Source organism: Phaseolus vulgaris, chromosome 7, assembly GCF_051622355.1.
Source record: "Phaseolus vulgaris cultivar YP4 chromosome 7, ASM5162235v1, whole genome shotgun sequence".
In the NCBI taxonomy this organism is placed as follows: Eukaryota; Viridiplantae; Streptophyta; class Magnoliopsida; order Fabales; family Fabaceae; genus Phaseolus; species Phaseolus vulgaris.
This window is the reverse complement of record NC_143504.1, coordinates 8,477,231-8,486,282: the sequence shown is the minus strand read 5'-3', so window position 1 is coordinate 8,486,282 and position 9,052 is coordinate 8,477,231. Positions and strand designations below refer to the sequence as shown.

Genomic DNA, 9,052 nt, shown 5'->3' with positions numbered 1-9,052 from the left:
GCGGTTAAAATGGTAATATTATATTTAATACATTATAAGAAAATTATGAAATAAAAATTAGTTTTAAAAATAAAAAATAATTAATTATTATAGTCATTAAATGATTTTTTTTAATTTTTAAATTAATTTATAGTGTTATTAAATAATTTTTTAAATTGGTATCTAATTAGCTACTAAATTTTTTCTATCAAATTTAAAATTTAAAAAAAAATTTCTATCAAATTTAAAATTTAAAAAATTGGTAGTTAAAATCTTGTTAAATCGATACAAATTTAAAATTAATAAAAATTAATTTTAAAAAAACTTTTTAATCTATAAAATAATCTTTAATTTAAATACTAATTATTTTTATTTTTAAAATTAATTTTTATTTCATGATTTTTTTAGTAATAGTTTTAATAATATATAATATGTTATAACAATTAAAAATAATAATATATATTTTTAATGATAAATAGTATTTTTAACAATATTAATAGTTACCCGTCACCTTTTCGTCGGTAATACGGTTTTACATTAAATATATAAGAAGTATTAAATATTTTTTAGTTAAATAAAAATAACTAGCACAACCCATAATGCCTCTGAAATAGTAATTAATTAACTTTTAAAAGGAAAGGTGAAATAATTTACTATTTCAACTTTTTCTCTTATTTATATATATTTATAACCATCATGCGAGTTTTCATAGTTATTAAGTGTGACTAGTTCTTTATTTTTAATTATTTATATTGCCATTGTGATAAAATAAAAATATTACAAGTAACAAAATAGTATGATAAATAAACCGAGAATAAATATGTAAGAAAATTTCCAGGTTTTCTGGTATGTCACCTTAGTCTTCTTTTTCTTTTACTAATATACTGAGCAAGTTGCGGCTATTCTTGCAAGAGTTACCAAATCTCCAAATAAACCTAAAAAAATATTTCAGATGTTGAAATAAAAAAAATAAAAAATTTAATGATTGTCCATATAATTAATGAAGTATATTTTAACCACAGTATAACATTTTAGTTTTTTATAATTAGTTTGTAATAAATAATTTGTTTCTTCACTAATTGTTTTATTAATATATTATTTTTCTCCTAATTTTCTAAATAAAATATTCTAAAATTAAATTAGTTTTTTAAATAATACAAATTCAAGTAGCGGATTTGTTTCTTTTAAAAAATATTATATATTTAATAATTTTAAGAAAATTAAACACGAGTAACAATATATAAAGAGTTATTTGTAACCAAATAGTGCTTAAGAAACCTAACTTGAAGTGTAGAAGAATAGAATAGTGTTATACTTCATTATGGTTTTCACTCCAACAGACTACAAAATTGCGGCAGAAAAGAATCACACTGACCCTTAATTAATGGAACCAGAAGTGCCCTACGCCGAGACAAAAAAAGTGGTGGAATCAACTCTGGGAGACAACTGTGTGAAAGAAGATTGTTGTGCATTTAAATAATCAAAATACAAATTGGTCCTGCTTCTGGGGGACTACTCAATTATCAAGTTCATCTGAAGTGCCAAAATACAATCAACAATCAACATGAATGAAATATTTCCAAACATTGAGCTTGCTTCAACCCTATTGGCTAATGGCTACTTTGTTTTCCAAAGGGTTATTCAGTCAATAATTGTTTGATAACATTATAGCCTCATCTCAAAGGTTTAACATGCCTCTATCAAATTTCAATGTTTTTGTTTAATCAAGCCTCTTTGATGAGTCTTCAGTTCCACACAAGTTGATGTACAACTACAACTTCCAACTATGATTGTTGAATTGCTGAAGTCCTGTAACCCATTGCCTTCGTTGTTGAACGAGTTTACGACACCGCTTTCAATACTTCGGCTTCCTGTAAGACATCAAATATAAAACCATTAGTTACTCAGGACAATGCCTTCAACATGTACACCAACTTCAATACTTTCACTAAATTTTCTTAATAATATTTTAGCATGTATTATATAAAATGTCATGTTATTAGAATAACCTGTTCTTAAATTACAAGGAGTTAAAGTTAATCACAACACAAATCCCAAATAGACCAAACAAAATGTTCAAAACCATGTATGAAGGATTTGGGCACAATTTAATGGATTAAGCCCATTTGTTGACTCAATTACCGAAACCCAACATCAGGTCTCAAAAGACATGTATTAAGAACCTTCCAGAGGTGGATAAACTACATTACATATACCTTGGCATTGCATTTAGGTCAAGAGTTAGTTAAGGATAGCAATTTGGTAGAGAAAGCATTTTCCATATTACCTCACTTATGATATACTAATCATTAATATACAAATATAATAAAACTAACAAAGTCTTAAGAAGAAGAAAGAGAGTATGGAATAACTCCGTATTTGAAATTTATTAAGGATAATGCAAACTTAACCTTAAAGAATATATGGTATTGTTTAGGATCTGAGAGTAAAAAAGAAAAATATCCATAACCCATAAAATACACTTTTCATCATAAAGCAAAACTACTAAACTCTTCTGAATATTCCTAGTTAGATATTTTAGAAAGTATCTTCTAGATATCAATAATCAAACCAGAACCCACATATATAATGAAACTTTTTACTCCAACTTCGGTCATTCATTTATATCATGCATAAATTGACATAAAGTTGGAATCCTCACAAATGTTGGGAATTTTGTCCTTCATTTTATATCATGTATAAATTGACATAAAGTTGGAATTCTCACAAAGGTTGAGAATCATACAATAAGATAAAAGCACACTTTTAGTTTAGTTACCTCCGGTCATTGACAATAATTAAGAGAAATATTTTGTTACTCTAAAGTAATATTTATCAGGATAAAACTGTTGCAAACTTTCTAATGTAATTTATATAAGAATAAATTTTCATCAATTCTTCATTCTTAGTTTAATACTTTTCTTCCTTTTTATATTCCTCAATGTAGATCTTTAATGTAGATCTTTAATACGTGAAGATTCTGTTGGAATATTTGTTGAGCACAAAAACAAGAACATGCATGTTCATATATATTTTAAATAGAAAAATTTAATAAAAATGAACAGAGTGAGTGAAAGAGGAACATACAAAGCTGTGGCGAAATTGGATCTGGTGGTAGAAGACATAGACATGGTAGGTGAGAAGATTATAGAGAATCATAAATGAATGTTATTGGCGAGTGGAGTGCCCCCTTGAAGGAGAATTGACCTCGACCTTGATCGAGTTGAATCCAGTATTCTTAGATGGAGATGTTGATCTCTAGTTGGGATAAGCAGTAGTGCAACAAGAACTCTAAGGAAGAAGCAGTAAAATATGATACCATGCAAACCAAGTGAGCCACAACAGTTGCCGATGATTATGATTGTGGCATTGCTAAAGTTCTGGATGCCATTGCCCTTGTTGTTGAATGAGCCTGCTATCACACCGACTCTGACTCTACTAGTTGAGGCACAACTACACCTTTCAATTTTGATTGTTGCATTGGAGAAGTCTTGTTTACCTTCACTCTCGTTGTTGAATGAGTATGTTATGGCACTTGGTCCAATACTTTGGCTTCCTGAAACATCAAATTTAAAATATAAAACAATTAGTAAGGGAGTACTTGATGCAGAAAATACATGAACATATAGAGGGAATTCAAAAATGCTCAAAATGATATTTTTTTATATTATTGTATTAAAGTTCTGATCAATCCTAATAATCTTATGGTTTAAGACTAGAAGACTTTGTACTGATAAGTAGGAATCCAATCTATCATGACAGTGTATTACAGAATGAAAATATTTGGTGGATTAAGTTCTATCATAATCAAGTTGTGATAAATATGTTAAATAATAATATGGAAACAAATTTAAAAGTAAATCAATAAACCCTAATTCAAGAAATCATCATCCTATATCATTAAATTAAGATAAAATTAATAAAATCAACAAAATAATAGAAAAAATAAATCGATAGACGTGGAAAATAATATAGAAAAAAATATCAGGATCTTAAACCTTTAGCAAAGGAATTACAAAGTAAAAAAAAGTCATATGTACGAGTTTCAAAACCAAAAGAAAAAATAAAAATGAATGAAGGCCCTCACATTTATTTGTTGGAACAATCACTAAAAACATTTTTAAAATATGTTACCAATTTATCAAATTTTAACCATTTAGAGTAACAATATCAGGTGAGATAAAGTATCAAATTAGGAAAAAATAGATCTCAAAGCTATCTGTGAATATTTTGATGTTAAAAGTGAACACATCTAGAAACTAAGTCCATTCATTTTTTGCATCACGAAGTATTTAAGAATAAATTTTATTTAAAGCAAAATTCAATTTTTAGATTCAGCTGCCACGAGACAGTTTTGTTTTCCCTTGTCGAAATTCACAATACTTAAAAATACAGGGGAAAACAGCAAATACAGGGGAAAACAGAACTATCTTGACCATTACCACGGGAATGGGAGAAAAAATCATAAGGAAACAACCATATCACTTCCCAAACCACTCAAGCATAATGCCGAAATACATAACTGGTTTTCAAGTATATATTAAAACAGACAATAAATAAGTGACATACATAACTAGTTTAAGAACAAGGGTCTAGCCCATACATAAGGACTGTAGGCCCTCTAGCTACTTGGTTACGATTCTGGTGCACTAAAATAGTCTCACAAGAAAGATAACTTTATTGAGTTCACAAGGCCAAGGTTCCAATCAGTTATGTCTGAGATAAGAGATTAAAGATTCTAAAGTGAAAGAAAGCACTTACAGGTAAAATTACTTGATGTAATTAGCATTAAGAACTGAATTCATAGTTACTTGTGGATCAAACTTTAATTGGCACATAAAAGCTCCACAGAGTCTGAGGAGAGTGCAATCCAATTCATAATTAGAAATCCTGTCGAGAACGAGAACCTAGAACTTAAGAGGCCAAATCCTAAAGAACCTGCAACACCATGTCAAACACATTAAATTACTATTCTTTGTCAACAACGGAATGAGTTCTGTTGCATTAAATTTCCTATTAAACCATATTGCATGATGAACATGTGATATTTTGCCATTACTTTGGCTATTAACTCATGCTATATGATGCATGGATACTGTGTATTGAATATGGTACGCTTATTATGAAAATAAGCGGATACCATAAGTGATATATTATTACTTCATAGATTAGATACTTCAATGATAGGTATTGTATTCGAAACAGATTGAAGTATCAGTGTATCATATCTCATGGTTGGTTACTGAAACCCCAATCCCAAGATAATTTAGAAACCAAAAAAGCTAATTCATATTGCCCTGTAACACGCATTTTGTCCTGAGAATTCAAGATCTCATTTATCTATTCTCTTGTTACTCTGAAGGTCCTATGCCTAAGAAAACAACATATAGATATGCATACTCAAGGAAGATAAATCAAATGCAAAGGAGACAGAACAAAGTTCCCAAAAACTTCAAATATATTGTTTTGGACCCTATGAAGAACTTGGGCAACCTCAGTATACATGTGAAGCATTGAATCATAGTCAATAGTTTATTAGAGGTAACAATTCTAGTAAAATTTGGGTGAGAAGTTATCTTTCACGCTTCCTCCTGTATTCAGACCTAAGAAAACTTGGTTTATTTCTCTTTAACTTTTATCCTTAAATTGTTTATATCCTGCGCATAGCTTCAACATAAGAATCCTTGTGAATTACAGCACCAGCTCATGAGAACATACGAAGATTCTGTTTCATCATACATACTTGAGACCTGGTGCTGAACACAAAATAAGGCACAAATCTGCTTGGAAAAATAGTTGATACCCAAAAGGAGAAGATACAAAGGCGTCACCGGAATTGGATCCGGTGGTGGAAGAAGCTTCCATTAATGTCTGTGTCGTCAACAGTGGAAAGTGGCTATGGAGAATCTAAAAATGTTGTTGGCGAATGGTGATTTAGAAATGAAGGGGAATTCGTCGACGTCTGATTGGGAGAACCAGTACCTGAGAAAGACCAAAAACAGAAAAGAAATTAAAAAAAATAAACAAACTAACAAAGAAATAGAAAACAATAGAGTATTTGTTTAGTTTAATGATACCATGCAAATCAAACGAGGTACAGCAACAGCAGCAGCCTCCAGTAAGTATGATTTTGGCATTAGTGAAGTCCTGAGTGCCATTGCCCTGATTGTTGAATGAATTCATCACTTTACATCCGCTGGTTTGACATATGTCAAAAACTGAAAAGTTCACAGAAGAAGAGAGCTTTTTTGATAGAAAAAGGAACGCCATTCTCAGATTCATACTTTCTAAGTCTTCTTTCATGTACTTAAATAGGAGAGACAAATACAGAATATTCTAATGCTAAAAACCAATATACTATAAAGAGAAAAGTATTGTTGACACTATCAGTAAAAAAAACATACATTTGACACTATTTATAATAATATAATAATACTTTTAGATTAAAAATAAAATAAATAAAATATTAATTTATTATGATGTAAAGTGTGTGTTTTTACTATTGAGGGTGTTAATATATTAAAATGGACTAGGTCAATGCCTAAGTGAAAGAAGACAATGCAAAATAGGATACTGATATATGGAGAACCACATTCTAGATGGGCCGGGACACATTGGTCGGTACACAATTGGTGGAAAAATATATTAATATTTAAGACCTAACTTGTTTTTGAATTTCTTTCTAATTCTTTGCTTGCACTTTTTATTTTTATTAGTTTTTATTTTTTAATATTTTTTTAATAATTACAAAATTTATTCTTGTAGAGTAGAAGGTTTGTTTTTCTTCTAAGTTTGTGTTTTGTTTTGGTTTCTTATTATTATTCATATTATTATTAAAATTATTATTATTAATGTTAAGATTATTAATAATTATAATAATATTATTTCAATTTAGCAAGTGTTATTTATCTATCTTCATCTTCTTACAATCTTAAATTAGCCTAGTTAAATATATTATTAAATAAAATAAATATTTATCGTAAGCATACTTTTGAATTGGACTTTCTTGACAATATTACTATAATTTGATTCAATATGTTTTTTTATATGCTTAAATGCAGATTGTGATTAGTTTTAGTATGAATGATTTTATTTATTGAAGTAGTGACCAATTGAACTAAAGTATGGTAGAGGTTAATGTGTTGGTCATTCACAAAAATGGTTTAGGATGTCGTGACCTGGTGTATGTTTTTGCACAATAGTCAGAGAGAATGATGAATAAGGTGAATTTAGTTTGTTTATCACATGTGAAATTTATTTATCACATGAAAAATGAAATTGATTACTTTAAACATTTTAAACAATGTAACACAGACCCATTAACTAATAAAATTGTCCAACCTAAAACATAAATTATAAATATTGTACACAACTACAAGTTCAACTAGTCTATTGTGATAATTGTACACCGATAACAATGACATTAGAGAAATTCACCTTGGTGTCCTCCACTGGGGTCACTTCACATAGAGATCTCATGCACCACCCCACCAAACAACAATAATAAACTCAAAATGTTGGAAAATTGTTCACTGTGCAGAAAGTTGATAACAATTATAAAGTTTTTTCCTTGGCTTTTATAAAAAAGTTTGCCATGTTCACAAAAATGAAACTTTAAATTCTTACAGGAATTATGATTGTCGTGTTGTGAAAATATTGGTCGTCGTTACCCTCATTATTGAACGAATTTCTAATGGCTTCCCTTCCTGCAAGATATAAAATGTGGTAATGATTAGTAAGTGGACTTTGAATATAGTGTTACACTTCATTCTGGTTCTCACTCCAACAGACTAAGAAAACAAAATTGTAGCAGAACAAAACCACACTAACCCTTAATTAATGGAACCAGAAGTGCCCTAAGCCGAGACCAAAGAAGTGGTGGAATCAACGCTTGGAGTCAACTATCACTACAAGAAATTTGCTAGTTACATACAGATATTTACATACGGATCCAGATCCGTATGTAAAATGAACATTACATACGAATCTTGATCCGTATGCAAAGTGAGCATTACATACAGATTTTTACATACGGATCCATATCCGTTTGTAAAGTAAACGTTACATACAGATATTTACATACGGATTTTTCTGTATGTAAACCAAAGATGATTACATACCGATAAAATCCATATGTAAAATTCGCATAGTTACATACGAATATAATCCGTATATAATGTATTTCTAATTTAATTTAAAAAATAGAAATTTTTACATAAGAATATAATCCGTATGTAACATATTTTTCTTAAAAATTAAAAATAATTCGTATGTACATTATTTAAAATTTAATTAAAAAATTAGAAATTCTTATGTATGTAAGCTATTACAAATTTATTTAATTAAAAAAATAGAAATAAGGAGTTAACGCATTTTATTTTATTTCACTAAAATTAAAAAACAATAAAATTGAAAAAGAAAAAATAAAAAATAAGAATATATTGAAAATAGAAAAAAAATATAAGTGATCTTAACGTGTGTTACATCATAAATTCATTTAATTTTTTTATTTTATTTTGATTATTTAAAAGTTAATCAATTAATTATTTAAAGTAATTAAATATTTATCTAAATTTTAATAATAAATTATATAAATTATATAAATTATATTCAATTACAAATAACCAAATAAAGAATTTTAATAATAAATAAAATAAAAAATTAAATGTGATTCATGTTATTTCATTAAAATTAAAAAATAAAATAATTGAAAAACAAAAAACAATAAAAAATCAAAAATATCTTGAATTTGAATTAGAATCCAGTCACTTCACTTCAGTTCTTCACTCAGTCTACCTTCACTTCAATAAAATAAAATTAAAAAAAAACTAAATTGGAACCAGTATTATTAATTTTTTTTAAAAAAAAAAATACATACGGATATCCGTATGTACTGTATTACAAATTTAATTAAAAAATAAATTTTTTTATATTCGATCATAATCTGTATATAAAGTAATTTAAATTTAATTAAAAATAAAAATATTTACATACGGATCCCTATGTAAGTTATTACACATTTATTTAATTAAAAAAAATAGAAACAAGGAGTGTTGATTTGAAGGAAGCCAAA

At 27.8% G+C, this 9,052-nt stretch overlaps 2 long non-coding RNA genes across 2 annotated transcripts; both read right to left on the bottom strand.

Moving 5' to 3' along the window:
• Nucleotides 1-1,431: 1,431 nt before the first annotated feature.
• On the bottom strand, nucleotides 1,432-3,207 carry LOC137828866 (uncharacterized). Its single transcript, XR_011083988.2, has 2 exons — nucleotides 3,067-3,207; nucleotides 1,432-1,850 (listed from the first exon to the last, which is right to left on the bottom strand). It is a non-coding gene; the product is annotated as an uncharacterized LOC137828866 (long non-coding RNA).
• Nucleotides 3,208-5,244: 2,037 nt separating this feature from the next.
• LOC137828865 (uncharacterized) lies at nucleotides 5,245-6,261 on the bottom strand. Its single transcript, XR_011083987.2, has 2 exons — nucleotides 6,057-6,261; nucleotides 5,245-5,961 (listed from the first exon to the last, which is right to left on the bottom strand). It is a non-coding gene; the product is annotated as an uncharacterized LOC137828865 (long non-coding RNA).
• Between the last annotated feature and the right edge of the window lie 2,791 nt (nucleotides 6,262-9,052).